Source organism: Kogia breviceps, chromosome 3, assembly GCF_026419965.1.
Source record: "Kogia breviceps isolate mKogBre1 chromosome 3, mKogBre1 haplotype 1, whole genome shotgun sequence".
NCBI classification, from domain to species: domain Eukaryota; kingdom Metazoa; phylum Chordata; class Mammalia; order Artiodactyla; family Physeteridae; genus Kogia; species Kogia breviceps.
Window position 1 is genome coordinate 12,903,052 of NC_081312.1, and position 20,545 is coordinate 12,923,596.

Here is a 20,545-nt window from a genome sequence, read left to right on the forward strand (position 1 = left end):
TAATGAGAATGACAAAGTAATGAGGATGAGGAAGCGCTTGTGTTAAGCTGGTGGGCTCAGCTGGGATTGTTGGAGAGGCCACAGCTTGTACTCCCCGTTCTGAGTTTGAAGTTTTGAGAGGAGGTGGAGGTTTCAGGAGGGTAAAGAGACTGTCAGCTGAATCCTGTGAGGGGTCCATTGGCTTGGGATCGGGTTTCAGCAGGTTAAAGGAAGAGGGACGGTGCTCTAAATATGGGGCCACTCTCCTCGGGAAAAGGGGGTACAGTGTAACTTTGGGGAGGAGCCTTGTGTCGCCCCCCATAGCTGCCCACCCCCCCCTGGGCCGGCCCTGGCTTCGGCTCCAGCTCTGCAGGGAGAAGTCAGGTTTGCTTTCTCAGCTCGGGGTAGGCGCTTAGCCGCCGCCCAGTGGAAGAGGATGAGCTAGCTCTGTGGGTTCGCTTCTCCAGGGCCCTAGAAGGTCAGGAAGGTGAAGCCAGAGGAGGAAGAACGAGATGGAAGGGGAGAGGGCAGAAGTAAGGGCGAGTTGTTTAATTTTTTTCAAGGGTCTAGAAACTTGTGTGTAACTGTTCCTAACCATATGACTTGGGGTGCATTGTTTGGTTTCACCTCTAAAATATGGGTAACACCCTATTACCAGTCGTGTGGGGCTCAGGTGAAATACTGCCTAGTTTCTGAGTCAGTGAGGAACAGTAATAACGCTGGCTCATCCTCGCAGGCTGACTTTGCAGGGCTGCTCCCGTGCCTTCACGCTCTGCAGATGGAGGGGCCACGTCACTTGGGTAGGTGTAGGACGGGGGACACGGGAGATGCACACCAGGTCCAAATAGGAAGAGAGGAGGAAAAGCAGCTGCAAGCTCCTTTGTCTGCAGAGGCAGAAGGTGGAGTCGTGGGCTCCATCGAGTTCACCTCTCAGAGTCGTGGCCTTGGGTAATTTCAACTCTGAGTGTCTTTCTTGTCCAAAAAGTGGGGATGCGAATAGTGCCTGCCTCAAGCATTGCAGCGAGGGTTAAGGAAGGGCCTTGGACAGGTTCATGCTGGCAGTACTAAGCTGCCCGCCAGTCTAGCAGAGGTGGGGGGTCGTTACAGAGACCCGCCACTCTGGGCTGTGCTTCCTTCGTTTGTTAGTGATCGGATTATGGAGGGGCCCTTCCAGAGGTTACACTCTGATTTACTTGGATTAGCCCAATAGGCATGCGCATACGTGCTTGACTCTTGCCCTACACATTTTTCTCCTATATGAATTTTTAATTGAAAGCATACGTTCGCTTCCAGTGAGCTGACTGTCTGAGGCACATTATCTCTTGGCAGCCTCGTGAACGTCTCTCCCACCAGCAGTGACGCGCCTTGAAAGTAGGTACCGCATCTCTGTCTCTGTTCGCCTCTTACCGCGCCAGCATGGAAACGTGCCTGCGATCAGTCAGCGTGTGCTAGTGACAAGATACAGGGCCACAGCAGCCGTGACTCAGTGGAGTAAGGCAGTCAGAGAATAAAGTCATTGCCTTCAGGGAACATATTCCTGGCCTGGGCCCAGGATCTCTATCTCCAGGCTAAAATAACCCTATAAAAGTCCTCGACTCCTTCCCCATTTCCAGACAGTCGAATTATCGGAGCACAGGGCTCTCCTTTATTCATTCTCTGTCCCTTGAGTGCCTGACACATGTCAGGGACTCAGGACCTGACTGCTAAGGGGGTCAAGGGGGGGCAAACCAGGATGGAGATGCAGTGCAGTGGGGTGAGGGGGCGACTGGAGCCTTTGAATCCCACTCTTACAGGGGGTCCCCCGCGGCTTTCACGCCAACCTGCAGGCTTTTCTTGTGGTGTTTGCTTTGTGGATGGAGATGCCATATGTCAGGTACCCGGGAGGCTCAGTCCCTGGGGGGGTGGAAGTTAAATTGATTGTTTTCAACTTTGTCTAGCCAGCTTGGCTCCTTGAGCCTGCCAGTGTTTAGGCTTAATGACTTTGAAACTTTAAAAACAAGTGCCTCCTTCTCCAAACCACAGGAACCAAACAGGCGGTCCTCCTGTTCTTGGAACCAGTCAGAATAGTTGATTTCCCTTTACATGGTGGAATCATGGTTGCTTAAGATATCAGAAACTCTAAAGCAGTTTTGGCATGTCTGTGCTAAGTTGGTCTTCTGAACACCTTCCTCCCCCCGTTGTTTGGATGAGAATTTGTGACATTTAAATGTTACAGAGTGGAGCTTACAAAATTGGATTTTTCCAGGGTGAATGGACTGAGTCTCAGCTGTGGATGTCCCAAGCTTGAGATGCCAAAAGAAGAAACGGTGGTTTCTGATAACTCCAAGCTCTCCTTGAGCCACTTGAGACTGAAGCTTGTCCAGACTTTTAGAGGAAAGCGGAGGAGGACTGAGGTGTGGGTCGCCTGGGAAGATGGCTGCGCTCGGGTCTGTCCGCCTTCTCTTCTCCCCTACCGTTACCCTGGTTTCTTCCTTTGGGAGGGAAACTCCTCTCAGGCTGCCTTTACTTTGTCAGCCCCTCACCTGCGTCCCAGGGGAGCCTCAGGCCAGTGTCCTCCCCATCATTCTGGAAACAGCCGGCAGCTGAGCCTGTCACCCCTGGCCCCCTGCAGCCTCTCCAGGGGCTCCTCCTTCTCCCCTCGCCCACCAGACACCACACACGGCGCTGTGACCTGGGGCATCAGCCCGACCCCTCCAGGTCGTTTCCTCCTTTGTCCAGTGGGGATAAGAACCAAACTCGAAGCCCTGGCTCTTGACAGCTCAGAGAGGGCGCCTGCGTGTGAGATGCCTTGGCTTGGTGCTGCTGTAGAGCTGGAGCTGGTGAGGGTGGACTGTGCCGGTTCCTGGGCTGCAGTGCTGTCTGTGCTGCCCCGCCCTCTGCACTCAGGCATCGTGCCTGGGCACTTCTACCGCAGGAGCACCTTCCCTTGGTCTGCCTCTGTGAAGCTCACGCAGATGCTCTGAAGCAGAGTTTAATTATTTTCATTATCACCGTCATCACACCTTTCGCCTCTCGTCTGCTTTCTCTGGGTCCTGCACGAGTTTGCAGGCTCCCTCAGGGCAGGGACTTTGGCGACCTTTGCTCTCCGAGGGTCTAGGAGCACAGTAAATGCCAGCTGGTGGGCTGCCCTAATACCTGCTTCCATCCCGTGAACTGGGTCCAAAAGAAGCAGACGTGACTGGCCCAACTGGTGCCCACCTGGGCCGAGGGTCCTCCCTGGGGCACATTCACGTGGTGGGCTGGACTCTCAAATGTTCCTACTTTAATGCGTGGCCTGTACTGAAACTCTGGGTCTTTATTGACCCTGGGGTGCAAAAGGTGGGATAAATTGATTTCTAAAGGCAAAGGCACTTTTTGATAAGCCTTTTAATCTCGTGCTTTTTAAGCAGAAAGTAATTGGAAGTGGGACCAGTGAAGCCTTCCTCTGTTTTTTTTCCCTTTGGAAGTATTCTCCTCTGGTTCTGACCGAGGTTTCCTCCCTTCCTCTGGAAGGTCAAAGTCAGGACCTCAGAGCTCCGTGTCCATAACCATCCCCAGCTCCAGAGTTACTGGGTTTGGTTTGGGGTGGGGCGTGGGGGGGCACATTTGGGAAGGGGTGATCCAGTGCCTAAGTTCATAGGTCATTTAAATTCCAGGCTGTGTTTGAACTCCTCCTCGGTGCAGTCTCAGGAAGGGAGAGCTTGAGCCCCTGGAGGTGGCCAGGTTGGTGGGAACAGCCAGAGCTGCAGCAGCTGTTGTGGTGGCTCAGCGGCTGCCACCCTGAGAGATCCCAGAGGTTTGGGAGCAGACAGATGGAGGTGGGGGGTGAGTTCATCGTGTGGCTTTGAAATCCAAGTGTACGTTCAGCTGTGGTTGGAAACAGTTTAGAATGTGTGAGAAGAGCTAACTAGACTTTATTCTAGAGTACACCAGAAATAAGAAAGGAAGAATATGGTATGCCCAGGAGGACTTGACTTTTGGTCTTTTAGGAGGCTGCTTGATTTGGAAGTCATCTTTGACCTTTAAAAATCAAGGAACTACACCCACTTTCGTGGTGTTATTCACAGAAGCCAAAGGTGGAAGCAGCACAAGTGTCCATCTGTGGATGAACGGAATAAGAAAATGTGGTACATGCATACAATGGAATATTATTCAGCCTTAAAAAAGGAGATTCTGACACATGCCCCAACATCGATGAACCATGAGGACATTTTGCTGAGTGACATAAGCCAGTCACATAAAGACAGATACCATAAGGCTCCAGTTACATGAGGTACTTATAGAGTAGTCAAGTTGACAGAGACAGAAAGTATAATGGTGGTTGCCAGGGGCTGGGGGAAAGGATGCTGGGAATGGGAAATTAAGTGTTTAATGGGATGGAGTTGAGTTTTTGCCAGAGGAAGGGAATTCTGAAGGTTGGTACCACAGTGTGAATGCACCGAACAGTACTGAATTGTACACTTAAAATTGGTTAAGATGGTAAACGTTAATGTCTATTTTATGTGGTCTTTCTGTTGTGTGTATTCTACCATAATTTTACCCAAAAAGGGACTGAACCCACACTTTTTCCTTCTGTAGGCCCTTGTTCTCTCCATCTTCTCATTCAGATAGGTGCACCTGTGATGCAGGCAAAGGGAGTGTAATAGGATGTTTCCACTCCATTCTGTAGACTTGGGGATCTTCTGTGTTATTTGGGGTTTTGTGTTTGTTTCTAACTTGTTCAGGCTCTGGGAATAGAATGAGACGAGCTGTTGGCTCTTGGCGTGTGGAACCTGGAAGGTGGCTTCGGGGACACCTTTAGGACAACGTGGTGGGTGTGACCGTGGGCTGTTACCTCCTAGGGTCCAGCAGTGTGGGCTTGGAACAGCCAGTTAGAAAACCAGGAAGTTGGACTGGTGGGCGCTCCAGCCCAAGGTTGTACCGTCAGGGCTTAAGTTAACACTGATGCAGCTGAGGTGCCAGCTGTGTCATCTCTGCATTTGGCATAGAGCATGAGACGTGATTTGGGCATTGCACTGAATTAGATGGGTCCCCACCCTCTCTGATATGGTAATGAGGTGGAGATGCTAGGCGCATGAATTGAGAGGAGGATAGAAGGTTTTTGTGGAACGTATGGCCGTGTGCCAGATGCTGGGTCTCAAGTATTTTCTGAAGGAATGAAGAGGGCATCCAGTAAGAATGTCCATGATGTTAATCATAGAGGGTGTGGAACCTCAGCCCCAGCTTTAAAAGTGGTGGGTCTTTCCCACTTAGTGGCTAAATGACCATACATGGCTAGCTGAGCATCACTCAGCATTTCTTTCCTTTCCATTTTTTTTAAAAAAACTTCGTTTTTGTTTGTTTTAAAGAAAAAAACCTTTTCACTTGGAGTCAGCATGGGGTTTTTTCCACATTGAAGCACTTAGTCTTAAGTCTGGAGAGCCAAGATACTCCTGTTGGTGATGGGTGGGTAGTCCTAGGATATGAGGACTTCTTAGCAGTTCATGCCTAAATCAAACCGTGATTTACTGAAGTATGGTTGATTTACAATGTTGTGTTAATTACTGCTGTATAGCAAAGTGATTCAGTTGTACACACACACATAATATACATTCGTTTTTTATATTCTAGTCCATTATGGTTTATCACAGGATACTGAATATGGTTCCTGGTGCTATACAGTAGAACCTTGTTGTTTATCCATTCCGTATATAATAGCTTACATCTGCTGACCCTGACCTCCCACTCCACCTCCCCCTGTTGGCAACCACAAGTCTGTTCTCTGTGAGTCTGTTTCTGTTTCACAAAGAGGTTCATTTGTGTCATATTTTAGATTCCACATGTAAGTGATATCATATGGTATTTGTCTTTCTCTTTCTGACTTACTTCACTTAGTATGATAATCTCTAGTTGCATCCATGTTGCTGAACATGGCGTTATTTCATTCTTTTTCATGGCTGAGTAGTATTCTGTCGCATACATGTACCACATCTTCTTTATGCATTCCTCTGTCAGTGGACATTTAGGTTGCTTCTTGGCTATTGTGAATCGTGCTGCTATGAACATAGGGGTGCATGTATCTTTCTGGATTAGAGTTTTGTCTGGATATACGGAAGCATCCCTTTCTTTTTGAGGTCTTTTGGGTCTAGGTCACTGATGTCAGCTTTGCACTTGGAATCACATGTGTCTGGAGGAGCGGTTGACGACTTGCCCCTGACAGAGCTGGGGAGGATGAGGAGGAAGGTGGTGGAAGGGGTCAGGGTGCACAGTACCCGCTGTTCCCATTTTAGTGTCTGGACTCGGAGGGAGGGCTGATGGAGCCACTTCTTCTTTCTCCTCACTCACCCCGGCCTGGCCTGTAAAGGCCCCACTCCATTTTAGCCGTCAGCTGCTGAGGCCTTAAAATGAACTAATTGGACCCTCGTCCAGGCAGAGGACGGGAGTGTTCCCTGCACGCTTGGTTTTCCTTGGATTTGGTGCTGGTCTGGCATCCACGCTAATACCCTGCCTTGGGCTGGTGAACAGTTACTGGGGGAGGGGTCATATTCCATCTGGGAACGAGCTTTCCCTGCCCCTGTGAGGGAGACCTTGGCCCACTGTGCAGATTCAGGAGCCTGGATGCTTTCTTGTCCACCTTGTATTTTTATCACATAAATGATAGTAATCAGAGTAAAACTTTGCCAAAGAAGAGAGAAGGCAGATGTTCCCCGCCATCCTGCCAACTCAGCACGTTAGAGTGGTTCATAGTTCACTGTCCTTTGGAGCCTGTGGCCATTCCCTGGGAAGGGAATTTGTGGCTTTCATGGGGACAGCTGATGGCTGTTAATACCCCGAGGAAGTCCTCTGTGCCAGGCGCAAAGGGGCGGGCTTCACGTCTTCCTCCCCAGGCATGCCTCTGGGCCACGGCCCACTGTGAGAACACATCTCTTTCTTTGGTTGAAATGTCACGTGTTGCGCTCCTTTTTTTAGTCTTCTGTGTTCCACAAGTGGCTGTCGGCTTTGCCATGTGCATCTTTTGTTTACAGATCTGTGTGAGAGCTTACTGTGAGCATCTGAGCTGAGCCTGAGCACAGACGCAGTCTCGGTCTGTTCTTCGAGGTTGCGGTAGCTTGTGTCGCACAGGAAGGGCTGAGGCCCTCAGCCAGGATCTAGAGTCCCCGTGGCAGAGAGGACAGACCCCCTAGCCTGGGGCGTTTCCAGGGCAAGTGCCGCCTGGTACCTGCCCGGACTTCAGAGGGCAGGAGGCCTGGGGGTTAGAGGTGGCATCAGGAGCTGTGGAAAGCTGGTCTGAGGAGGCCCAGAGCTGCAAGGAGGGGGATTGGGTGGGGGTGCGGAGAACGGGGAGATGGGTTGTGGCCACATGGCAAGTTATTAGCAGAGCTGGAAGCCAGTTCCCACGTGACATGACAGAAATCTGGTCATAGTTGGCTGGGGCTCATTACCACCCATCCTCTCTTTTTCTTGCTGGCCAGGGGCACAGTCGGGATATCCCTGGGCTTCATAAATGTTCCTCTGCGTTGTTAAGGCTCAGGTGACTCTAATGGAGGGTTTTGAATGAGTCCCGATGGCGTGTGGCTGGTGGAATGTTAAAGCCGGAAGTGGCCATGGGTGTTTCTGGCCCTGCCGGCCGCATCGCAGGATGCCGAGGAGCTCCTTCCACACGGTGTGGAAGCCCCCTCCCCGGAGGATGAGAGATTCTGATGTAACTGGTCGGTGGGCTTGGGTATCAGTATCGTTTAAAGGCTCGCTTAGGTGCTTCTGATTGGATGATCCTGATGTGCAGCCAGGCCAGGAACCCCTAATCCTTTTCCCCCTGCTCCTCGTTCAGCAAATGGGAAAAGAGGAACACGGGCCATCGAGTGGTTTTCTTTGGTCCTTTCAGCGATTTGAAGTCACAGGCAGTTTGAGTCCAGGACCTGAGGTCTGGGCTCCCGTCCCCTGAGGTCACCTCATCCCCTCCTGGCCTTGCCTTCCCGGCAGGCATCCAGGCATCAGCCAGGGTTCTCCACGAGGCTGTGGAAAGCCCTGTGGAAGTCGCTTTCCGGAGAGACTCTGGCTCGGGTACCTGGTGTGGGCAAATGGATCAGAGAACACCTGAGTCTGCTTCCTGGTGACGTTTCCAGCGTGACAGGGTGGGGCAAGAGAGCTCGGGTTTTTCTGTTTGTACCTGGCTTTGAACTTCGAGGAGAGCGCTCACAGGCTCGGTGCCATCTGAGTGTGGCTTCAGTGGCACATGCTGCCCTGGAGGCTGGGCCTGAGCGGGTTGCAGGGAGGAGACGCGGGGCAGCCTGCGGGCCAGGCCTCCCCAGGGCTGAGGCCTGGCTGCCCCTACCTGGGGGTCCCAGCACCACGGTCAAGAGAGCATTGAGGCATCCACAGGCACCCCCAGGGGCTCACCTTCTCAACGCGAGCCTTTGAACCTGACCAGCTTGTCTTCAAACCCCCACTGGTAAGGCTGGAAAGCACACCCCGTTGTTGAAGACCCGGCGACGGTTCGTAGCTGCGTTCATTGCTCCTGCTTTGGTTGCCATGTGATGTAGTTAATCTTGTTTTAAATTTCAGCCATCCAGAGAGGTGGTTCAGGAAGGTCAGGTGCTTCTAGTCCCGTTGAGCCCCTTCTCCGTTGAGAGTCCTTTGCAGAAAGCCCTGGGTGCCCCTCACCCCATCCCGCTCCAGGCTGGCAGCCTCTGAGAAGGCCCTCCTTCCCCTGAGCACCTGCTGTGTGCCCTCCGTCTCCAGGGCCAGCCCGGGAGGTGCTGCGGATGCAGGAACTGAGGGGCCACCGAGAGGTTCAGCCACGAAAACACCTTTACCAGGTTCACAGCCCAAACTATCTGACGGCAAATTCCACAAACAGATTAAACAATACTTGTGTAAACATTTTGTGTTTCCAGCCCTGAGGTTTATTTTCTTTTCCAACACAAGTCCTTGCTTTAGCGGCTGTGCAGTTTTTATGTGAATGGCTGCACCAAAAACTGATACCACCTTGGGCCTGATCTCTCTACTTCCCTGTGCCTCAGTTTCCTCATTTATAGTATGGGAGTCACAACAAGGTTGCGCTGAGGATAAGTCAGTGTATTTAAAATAAAAGAGGAGGGTCTCGGGCTTCCCTGGTGGCGCAGTGGTTGAGAGTCCGCCTGCCGATGCAGGGGACACGGGTTCGTGCCCCGGTCCGGGAAGATCCCACGTGCCGCGGAGCGGCTGGGCCCGTGAGCCATGGCCGCTGAGCCTGCGCGTCCGGAGCCTGTGCTCCGCAACGGGAGAGACCACAACAGTGAGAGGCCCGCGTACCGCAAAAAAAAAAAAAAAAAAAAAAAAAAAAAAAAAAGAGGAGGGTCTGGCACTTAGTGTATCAGTATTTGCAGTCACTGCTCCGGTTGCAGCTGAAAGCAGAGGATGCCCAGAACTGGCCCGTTGCAGTGGGCTCTGGTTGCCCTCTCTGGTGCCGTAGTAGGTTCTAAGACCCCTGAGGTGGTCTAGGGGACCAGGCTGGTTCCTAACCCACGACAGCAGAGCCCTGGATGCCACAGGTCATCGCAGCGCTGGGCATGTGGAGGAGGGGCCAGGGAATCAGTGAGGACCCCCTCCTGGTTGAACAGTCATGTCACACGCTATGATGTGGGTGTCATGGGAGGCCTGCAACGTGCCACACAGGCTGTGTGGGCAGAAAACACAGGTTACCCTCTAGAATGGAAACTGCCAGCTACCAGAGCAGGGAGGAATCCAGATGTGACCGTGACGAGGACTGTGTGTGTGCCCACGTGTGCAAATAGACACAAGCCCTGTTCTAGCACAAGTCTGCTGCTGCGTTTACTGTTTTAATTATAGGTTCGTCATAGGAGAGAGAACACTCGGTCATTAAAGGCCTATAAAAAGTACGAGGTAGATGATTCAGGTATTATTACCCCCATTTGTCAGATGAGGAAGTAAGGCCCTGGGATGTTAACTGACTTGCTCAGGGTCACATACAGCTAGTGGGTGTCAGGCCTGAAATCGGCACCCAGGCCTTTGTGCTCCTGGTGCAGTGTTTCCTTCTGCGCCGTATGGCCTCTGAAATAATACATGTGGATAGTTTTTTCAGAGATGAGGAAGTGGGTGGAGATGTGCCTTAAGCAGCGAGCCATGTTCCCATCCGGGACAAAAATAGTTGGGGTTTTAAAACCCCAGAATGTCCAGACACCTGTTTCGCACCAGGCTGAAGGGCACCAGCTCCTGCCTTCAAAGCTACCTGCCACCCGGTGACCTGAAGCCTGTCTCCAAGCACAGGTTTCGTGCCTGCCTGTTGGCTCACTTTCTCATTGAGGCTGCGGGAGGCTCCCGCCTTCGTGATGCGTGCCTGGGTACCACTGTCTGTCCGAACTGGAGGTGACGTGGGCCGTAGGCCCCAGGGGGCGGGGGTGACAGGGAGTGGGGCCCTGGCATCTTTTCCCCTATTCAAGTTCCTTGCTTCGGTTGGACAGCAGAACCCTGGGTAGGGCAGAGATGGAAAGGCGTGTCGGACCCTGACAGTGGCTGGATGACATTTGTTGGTAGACCTCTTTTTTTCCCTAGATTGTTAGAAATATCCAGAGTCCTACAGATCAGATCCCTGGCCAACAGCCTGCACTTTTCACCTGGGGTTCTGAGGTTCGGGGTCCTGCAGACCTGCGAACCTAAACCTCAGAGCAAACCCAGCCTGGGGCGCTGTGCTCCTGATGGACCTTTCCTGTGTCAGGAAGGGAGGATTTGGCGGTGCAGGTCTCACCAGGTGGCTTGTTGGAAAAGGCTCTTGGGGGTCTAAGTGATCACGTTGCGTTGCTTTACGGGGAGACGCTACTTTGAAAGAAAACAAAGAAAAGATTTGTTTTTAGAGAGTAGGGGCTGTATTGTCCTTTGATGCTGGGTGGATGGTGACCTAAGAGCCACCCTCGTGCTGTGGATTTGAGGGGCAGGATTCAGAGCCTCAGATGCGACCACATGTCCTCCTCTGGTGACCAAGGGTGTGCCAGTGGGCCTGGGTCCACCTGGGGACTGTCTGGACAAGGGAAGTGAGGCCCTCGGGGCCCAGAGTCCAACAGTGCAGAGAGAGTACTGATGGCGGGAGGACCGTCCCTGTGCTAGTGCACGCTTCACAGCACAGCGGTGAAAGTCAGGGTCTTTTCTCCTGAGAATATTTGGATGACCCTCCTGGCGTGGATTTTGATGCATTGATTCTCCTCACTTCAGTCTTACTGGACGCACCAGTGCACGTGGTGCCCAGGTGTGATGCCCTCTGAATGTCTTCCCAGGATGCACAGGGCGCCTGGTCCCCAGGTGTGGCTCTCCCTCACACGGATGCAGAATTGGCCTTCGTAGTGGAGACAGAGGGATGCTGCCTTTCTGCAGGTTTCACAGCATCACCTGTTACTGGAAACGTTTACACACACAGATAAATGTGTTTGCCTCACTGTCGGGAAAATGGGCCTCATTAAGTCTGACGGGACCGCATTCCGATGGTACAGTCCTCTCTGTTGGCGACTCCTGCCCCCTGCCCCAGTACGCCGGGGACAATAAAATGGTTTACAATCTGGGGGAACGCTTGTGTCTTTTCCCAGCGCTCCGTTTCCCGAGAGCAGCGCTGTTCCCAGGGGTGTCCGGTTTCCCGCTCTGCCGTTCACCAAGCCCCACGCCGTCCTTAAGCAGCAAGAACTGGTTTTACCAAGTAAACCGATACCTCCACCGGTATCCTGGGCGAATAAGGATGGGGCGGCTTAATCAGTTACTGGCGGACCTTTGAGGAGGCCGAATGGCCCTGGCTGGTCACCTCTCCTGTTCCTTAACACTCGAGTGGGCAAAAGCAGGAGGGAGGGCCTCCCCTCTCCTCCAAGTAGGGAGGAGGGCTCGCTCCAGCAGACAAAGCCAGTCTTGCCTGGGGCCCACTGGGGCCCCCTGAAGCTCCTGGCCAGACCCCCACTGGAGCAGGGCAGGCCTGGCCCTTAAACAGACTCCCTGGGAGATGGGCCTCTCTGTCCAGCTGGCTGCTCCAGGCACAGGGGCCTGGCAGAGCCAGGGCACAGGGGTGAATCTTTCACCGCATCTCCAGCTCTGCAGCTGATGGTGAGGAGAAGGGGCTCCTACAGGCAGCTGTGGGCTTGTAAGCTTTTTACGTGGTTTGGCAGGAAGGCCCTGGGGCCTGGGAGCCTGACAGGCGCTGAGAAGGGGATGCAGTGGAGCATGGGAGCCAGGTCCCCTGGGATCTTCAGCCAGAATCTCACCTTACCTCCGAGGCTGTGGTCAGTACCTGGAGGAGCTGTGAGGAGGGGGGACAGCCTCAGCCTTGCCGGGGACAGGGAGGCGACTTCAGGAGTGAGGGCCTCCTTCTCTCCTGGAGCAGTTGGGGGTGACCGTAGGCCTGTACCACACGGTGTCACAGAGGTACAGTCAGGACGATGCCGCGTGTCCCGAGTGGGTACAGGTTAGGATTTAAACCTGGTGGCGGGGCCAGGTTTGGAGGGGGTGGTTGAGTCTGTGCCTCGTGTCCAGGAAAGCTGTGGTCTCCCCTTGAGTTTTCTGCAGAACACCAGGCAGTCTGGGACCCAGGGGCCTCCCGCTCATGCCTGCACCCACTTCTCAGACTGAAGTTAGACTTGGTTTTATTCCCCAACCCTGGGGGCTGTGTCTTTTCCCTTCTTCTCTCTCTCTCACCTGCCGGTTGGCTTCCTTGGGGCCCAGCGTGGATCAGCTCGGCCCTGGGTCCCCAGGAGGGATGGAGAGATGAGCAGACGTCCTCCCGGCTCCGGAGGAGCTCAGGGTTAAGACACTGCAGGATACAGTGGAGGCCGAGCTGGAGATGACACAGCTTTGTAAGGGCCTTCATTCCTAACAACCAATTCAGAGTCCAGATGCTCTGGGGAAGGCTTAACTGTTCCCACTCTTTGCAGAGTCTTCTCCTAGGTGCTGTGTTGTGGGACCACCATGTTTGCGGTGTCCTTAGAAACCGTCTAGTCCTGGGAACGGCAGGTGGGTTTAGATGGCATCTCTTGGGTGCGGAGGGATTCGTTGTGGCTGCTCGGAGTGCTGTGTTGAGAAGAGCTAGGAGGCCTTGCCCGCAAGAGTGCTTTAATCGATTAGTGATGTCTGCCATGCAGGCAGGCGGAGGAGGCGAATAGTGTTCCCTGCACAGCGTGTGTTATCTCTGATTTTACAGATGAAGAAACTGAGGCCCAGAGAAGTTGTGACCTGCCTCCATGTTTGGTGTTGGGTCTGGAACTGGAGCCTAAGGCTGCTGCTCCCAACCCAACGCTCTTCCCACTCTGCCCTGACACCGAAGAGCCCATCCTCGCAAGAGGCCAGACGTACAAGCGTGAAGCAGTGAGGACAAAGCACCAGACTGGGCCATTCAGAAAATACACCATAGAAGAAATCGGGATGGAGGCAGGGAGATGGGCTTTGACAGGGGAGAGGAGTGAGCTGAGTCTTGCAGGAAAGGCCTGATTTGGATGGAAGACAGTTCTGACGTCCCTCCTTGAGGGCCCTCACCAAGGCTGTGGGCAGAAAGTGCAAAAGCTGCCACCCTCAACTCTCTCAGTGTGTCAGGTTTGAAAGTACCTTCTTTCAGGAGCAGGAAGAATGGGTGACTTTCTGGGCATTGAGAAGGCAGAGAAGACAAAATCCTAGACCCCAAAGATTCTTTCCACGTTTGCCAGCTGCTGGTTTATCCCACCTGACCTTTGCCCAGCACCTGTGCTCTGGTGGTGTTGAGACTTGGGGTGTGTAGCCCTTGTGGTCCCTTTGGTAGCGTGTGATGCGTCTGGTGGGTTGCAGCCCCCTTTGTAGGACAGGCTCCCCACGGAGTAGCCTCTGCACCTTTAACTTCCACCCAGCCAGTGCCTCTTTCGGAGCCGTTGTGTGATGCAGGTGTGGCATGTTCCGTGATGGGAGCAGCTGCTGTCAGCGGGTTAAACAAAGGGTGGATCAAGGCATACACTGCCTCACATCCCAGTTTTTAGCTCATTTTTCTTGCAGGATGAGGAGTCAGTTTGGCCCTTACAGGGGTTGCTTGATTTTTCCACCAACCACGTTGCTCTACCCTTGTGTGTCGTCACTCCCCCAATTTCACAGTCTCCTTGGCCAGTGGTTGGAGTCACAGAGACCTGCTCGAGGCAGGGGGGTGCAAGTCAGAAATGCTGCCTGGAGCCTCTGCAGGTTCACCAGCAGGAATCCTGTATCCATGCTCCGCCCGCCCCTTCTTCCTCTTCCCCGCTGCACTTCTTTCTCTCCCACTTCTGGGCTGTCCTCCAAAAACGTTCGGAGTGCTTCATTTTAATAAGCACATAGGGAAAAAGATTTCAAAGCGTGTAATTGTGGTTATGTAAGAAAACACCAGTATTCTTCAGAGATGCCTTCTGATGGAGGGGTGAGATGACAAGGTGCTGGAGTTTGCTTTAAATTTTTTGTTTGTTTGTTTCATAACAAAGGGAAGAAAGATGGATGAAGCAAATCTTGCACATTGTTGAATTGGCATGTTGGGTACATGGGGGTTTATTGTACTGTTGTCTCTCCTTTTATTTACATCTGAAAATTTTCACATTAACAGTGTTTAAAAGCGTATAAGATTCTACTGAAAACTTTGTGTGTATAATTTTTCATGCTCTTCCATAAAGCTGCCTTAACCCGCTTAGAGATGCGTGTCTGGCTGACACGCCAGCACTTTGCTCTGTGTCCTTGCTTCTCCCTCCTGCTTGTTGAGACTGATGTGCTCCTTTGCGTAGTGTTTTCTGAAAAGTTGTAGTACGTTCAACCACCCCAACGTGACGAGAATTCTATCAATAACATTTTACAAAGGTTTTGGATACTCTTGCATAAATGGTAATGTGAGTTTTGTTTTTATTGGGTAAACATTGATTGAGCATCTCTGTATGGAGACAAAACACATGTGAGGGAATGAATGCTATGGGGCAGGGGCCCTGCCACTCTCAAGATCAACTAGAAGCTGGGAGGTGCGGGTCCTTTTAGGATCCCACCCCGTAGCACAGAGGTGTTTTCTCACAGTGCGTTTGTTCAGGCCCCAAGATCTCATTCCCTTTGAAGAGACCGTAACACCTATATTCAACCCCAAACACCTTTGCCTTTACTTAAGTTTTCTCATCCTGTTCTCAGGGTAAACTCTTTCTCCACTAATTAAACTTCTTACAGGCAGAGAAAGTTGATTTTTTTTTTTTTTTTTTATGTTGGTTTCAGGCAGGCCCACTGGAAATGGGGAAGAAGCAGTCAGGCACTCCAGTGGGAAGCCCAGGTGCCGGCGTGGGTACAGACCTGGCCATGGAAGGCCATCGCTGGCGCCTGGTGCCTAGGAGAGTGGGTGCTGGAATGGAGTAGAAGGAGGTGAGCTCACGGAGTTCTCTCTGGGGCCACTGTCCGCGTCCTGCTCACGTGGGCTTCACGCAAGGTGGTGAGGAGTGGGGCAGTGAATGACGGCCTGAGAAAATGCTGGCTCTGGGAGACGGGGTCAGACTTCGCAGTGGCTCGTCCCGTGGGCCCCCAGAGACAGAGGCCAGATTCTGTACACACACTGTCCTGGGGTGTCTGTGTTTCAGCCCTTGACCCCAAGCTTGACCCTACTGGGATGTACTTCCTGATGTAATCCTCTGACTGCAGTGTCATCCTTGCCCTTCCAGCCCTCTCCCTTCCGGCAAGAGTTGGCCTGTTGAGTGGGAGGCCTTGGTGGGAGGGACACCCGGTTTTAGAGGCACGTTGGCTGGGGGCCAAGAGCCAGCTTTCGCACAGAGTAGTTTGTGATGCTGGGTCATCGTTTGCTCCCTGTGAAGGAGGCGCTGACCCAGGGAGTTGGGAGGGGTCAAAGGGCTTGGTGGCTAGTGTGTCGCCAGTGATCACTGCGGTGTTTCTCATCCACTGCGGAGGGAGTGCAAATTGGTGCAGGCACTTTGGAAAACAGTCTGGCATTAAAGCCTAAAGCTCAACGTCCACATGCCCTCCAGGGCCCAGCTGATTTCACACCTACGTGTGTACTGGAGAGAAACTCCTGTGCGTGGACTCCAGGAGACTTGTACAAGAGTGTTCACAGCGTTTCTGTGCACAGCAGCAAAAGGCTGGAAACAGCCCAGATACCCGTCAGCGGGGGAATGGATGAATTCGCTGAGACGTGACCATACAATGGAATATTATACAGCTGTCCAGACAGATTAACTGCAGCAGCACGCAATGATGTAGACGAATTTTAGCAGTGTCATAAATAGGAGGTGAAAAGAGGATGTGCTCCCAAAGATTACATACAGCACTAATCCTTTTCTGATAAAGTCAAAAGTAACTAAAATAAATGTGCTTTTTAGGAACATTTTACAGATGCAGTAAAACGGAAAAAAAAAAAAAAAAAAAAAAAGGCAGGGGAATGTGAACTTCTGATTGAGGTTGGTGGCATCTGGGATGGGAGGGGTCGGGGTGTGGAATGAGGCACCGTCTGGTTAGATGTAGGTTATTGTCGAGGTCCCAGCCTTTGCTGGGGGTGGTGGGTTTGCAGGTGGTTATTACGTTGTGAAAAAAAACTAAATGAAAGTGAGTCATGTATGACTACAGATGAATGTCAGCAGCCGAGGATTCTGATGAATAATTAACCCAGTTCTGTGCATGTCAGGCCCAGCACTGCCCCACTCCCACCCCGACTCGTGTCAGCAAAGGCTGTGATGGCCCAGTATTCGCTGGGCTGGGGCGGAGCCTACGTTCCCGTTGCTGCCCTGCCGTACTCCCCACTCCCTGCTTTTGTCCGGCTCAGGCCTCCCTGCTCCACGGTGGTGCCTGCTGGCTGGAGTGACCTCGGCCGGCTTGTGGCTTTGCTCTCCTTTAACCACTTGCTTCCTATCTGTGTCACACAATCGGTGCCTTGTTTTATATGGCCTCACCCACTAATCGGTTCCACATGTGTGTATCTTTCTAACGCGATGGTTATTTCCACAAGGCCAGAGGTCACGTTTTATGTCCTCTTATGTGGCAGATCACTCCCCTGCTCCTGTGCACGCGCCCCTTCTTCCTCAATAAAGGAGCCCCCAGCCTCCCTTCCAGCCGGGCATGGCCGTGCTGCCGAGGGACACGTAAGTGGCAGTGTTGAGCGCTGCTTCTGAGAAGCCTTCCTAAGAGGAGGTGGCAGCATCCCTTTCTTTCTTCCCCCTTCCTGCTGCCTGGAGCGCAGTGCAGCTCCCAGGTCCCTGACACCCTGGGGTGGGGGGTAGGGTCTCGTGGTCTGCTGGTCTTCTAATAGCTTGAACCCTGGGTAAGTCCCTGTTTCCATGTCTTCGTGGCTCACAGATGAGTGTAATTCTCAGGGATGTAGTGTGTAACCACCCCGCCCCCGTGGCTCTGAGCGCCATGAGTGCGTGATGATGGCACCCTGAGTCCTGTGGTTTAGAAAGGTCAGCAGCACCTTGGGTCCCGGGCTCCACTCCCCTGCAGGTGACCTGGGCAGGTCACCTAACTCCCGTGAACGCCACCGGATCCGGAAGTTGGGAACCGTGCCTGCGACAGCAGAGGTAAAGCAGCAAAGATGGTCAGCCGTCCAGGGCCGCGTGCCCCCGGCGCTCACTTGCTCGGAGTGTAATTTTCACGGCAGGCTCCACTGCAGAGTCGTGAACGCCCTCGAGGCCCGCCCCCTGCAGCGGCCTCACTTTCCGGGAATGGACGTGTGGCCTCCACGACACGTCTGCCCATGTTGAAGATGCCCCTCCCGGCCTGACGCTTCTGTCCCTCCCTGTTCACTGCGACCCCTCAGCTTTGCGGACAGTGTGAGATGAGACGAGCTTGCTTTTTCACATGGGGGAGCTGTATTATAGCTTCTGTTTATTTATTTATTTTTCTTTAGCAAACTGTTTCGGTGGACACAGGGTGAGAGCCGCTCTGTGCAGGGGGGCTGGCGGCCGTGCTGGTGTGTGGCGAGCTACAGAGGGGGCAGCTCATGTGTGCGTGGAGCTGCAGCCAGAGCCAGGCCTGCCCGGAGCAGTTGTGTACCGTGTCCCGCCGCGTTCGGCCTTGCTTTCCTGGGTCCGAGTGGCCAGGGTAGTGGCAGCGTACCCTTGGCAGAAGAGGCCTTTCCTACCTCAGCAGGCCTGGCGTGTCTGTGGGCCGTCAGCCGTGGCCCGAGCCAGCGCCGTGGCCTATCCTGCTGCCACCATCTTACCCCGGGCTCGTGGCCCCAGCTGGGAGGCACGGCGGCACATCCCGCTTTTCCGCGTCTTTCCCCTCTGCTCCTGGGGATTTATGATGACCGGTTGCCGGCTTTCCAGCGTTCCTCCTCTCCTTTGCATTCATTCAGGGAATGTGTGTTTAGAGCTTGTCCCATGCCCGATGGGAGCCCCGTTCCCGACTCTGCACTTGATGGTGGGGCTGGTTGACAAATGCCCGTCTCCTCCATGAGTCTGAGTTCCAGGCGGGCAGAGGTCCTGTCTGCTTTCACTTGCCATCACACCCCCGGCTCCTAGTGCACTGCCCGGAGTAGAGCCGGGCTTGTTTTAACAAGTAAGTGCTTGCTGAATGTATGGAGGAATGAACGCGTGAATATAAGATTGAGGCAGTCTATTGGAACACAGAGGACTGTGGCTGAGTTTGAGGAAGCAGGTACAAACAAAGTAGCCCCCAAAGCCAGCTGCACAAATGTCCTAAGAGAAGCACTTCGGTATTTTGAGGCTCTGAGAGGGCAGGACGAGTGGCTCAGGGCGAGAAGCCCGGCGTGTTTATTGACAGCCTCTCCCGGGGCCTGAGTGACCCGTGAAGCCTTTCCTGGCCACTGCAGCCTGCGGGGACCGTTCCACCTCCCAACACCTTGGGGTCTCTTCTGAGGATGCCCGTGGGCTGCAAGCTCACTGGGTTCACGTCTCTTCTCACCAACCATGCTGTGAACTCCCTAGGTTCCAGCCCCAGCTTGGTCACCGCTCGCCATGTGACCCAAGGCCCAACTGTGCATCTCAGTTTATTCCCGTGCCACAGTTCAAGCACCTGCCCCACTGGACACAAGGTGGTGTGGACACACTGGAAAGGGTTGGGCCAGAGTGAGATGTCCCTCACACATGCCGCACAGAGCCTCCACGTTACCGCGTGCTCACTTAATGTGCGGAGGTGAGCCTTTAACTTTCTTCGGCTTAGCCTGGAAGAGTCCACTTGCTGCGGTGGCGAGGTGGACACTTGTCATCCTGCTCAATTCGGGCTCAGGAACAGGTGGTGAGGGTGCCTGTATTTGCTTGAAGTGTGGGCTCTCGGCTGGCCCCGCGGGAGGCTGGGCAGCTGGCCTGCCTTGTGACCAGGTGCTGGGGCAGGTCTGTGTGCCTTAGTCCTCCTGCCTCTTCCGAAATGTTCTTTAAATCTGGTGGGCCTTACACCCACCTTGCTCACATCTGAAAAAAAGCCTCCCTTTTCTTTTTTTTAGAGAATGAGAGTTAGCGGATGTAAACCAGTATATCAATGTATAGGATGGATAAACAACAAGATCCTACTGTAGAGCACAGGGAACTATATTCAATACCCTGTGATAAACCATCATGGAAAAGAATATGAAAAGCAAAGAACGTTTGTGCGTATAACTGAGTCACTCTGCTGTACAGCAGAGATGGGCACAACATTGTAATTCAACAACAATGAAAATTTTTTTTTAAATAAAGAGGATAAAATTTTTTAAAAAATGAAAGAAAGAAAGGGAGGCTTTTTTTTTTTTTTTTTGGTCCTCAGATCAGAGCCTTGTGCAGTAGGGCCCAGTGATCTAACTGTGGGGCACTGTTTCTGCCCCTGTCCTACAGGATCCACATTCAAGGTCTTCACCTTGTGAACACACACACTGGCCTGGGGCTCGTGGCCCTTCATTAGCTCATCTGACAAATGCCAAGTGAGCCCCTCCTTGTGCCAGGCCCTGGGGGGCAGTGGGGAGGGAGATAGTCCAAGTGTCTCCCCTGGGGAGCCTGCAGCCTGGTAAGAAGACTTGGAAAGTGAAACCGGTTTAGCAGAGGAAGTTCAGGTCGCAGGTTTATAACTAGTGGCAGAGGATTACTGGTCCCTCCCTCACGCGTTACAGTGCTTATCACGCTGGGTTACACAAGGGTGTGCCACGGCCACTTAAGTCCTGGCTCAGGCAGACATCACTAATCAATCATCACACTCTCTGCCTCTGAGCCCAGGCCTGGCCTCAGAATCCTTCTTAACACAGCACTCCAGATACTGCTACCAGTCACCTGTGCCTGACACCCAGGCTTAAACCCTCTTTATAACCCCTGGTGTCGTGGTGAGTTACTCGTGTGAGCACTCCTTGTGCCTCCCAAGGCTTCAGAATGGGCTGTCAGACCTTGAGGACCACCGCACTGCTGGCTCTGGTTAGGCTGGGCCGCCACCAGTATTGGGCTCAGTGGGACTGCACAGCATGTTCTAGCCACCTTCCCATTTGCTGTCCCCTCTGCCTGTAAGTCTCTTATTGCACATGTCCACCTGGCATGCTCTCTCTCTCTCTCTCTTCACTTGTGTTGGTTCAACTGTTGCTTAATCAGAGGACCCTCTTTGACCACCTGTCTGTAATAGCTTTATTTTCCTTCACTCTTGGGTCGTCCTACCCTTATTTCTCTTCTTAGCACTTCTTACTTCCTGGCACATCGTATGACCTTTTCAT

The 20,545-nt window shown here is 53.0% G+C and overlaps 1 protein-coding gene across 5 annotated transcripts in view; it reads left to right on the forward strand.

The window, feature by feature from the left end:
* The window catches only part of CCDC88C (coiled-coil domain containing 88C), a 124,838-nt gene that overhangs the window by 17,119 nt on the left and 87,174 nt on the right, over positions 1-20,545 (forward strand). The gene's annotated exons all lie outside the window — the stretch shown is intronic.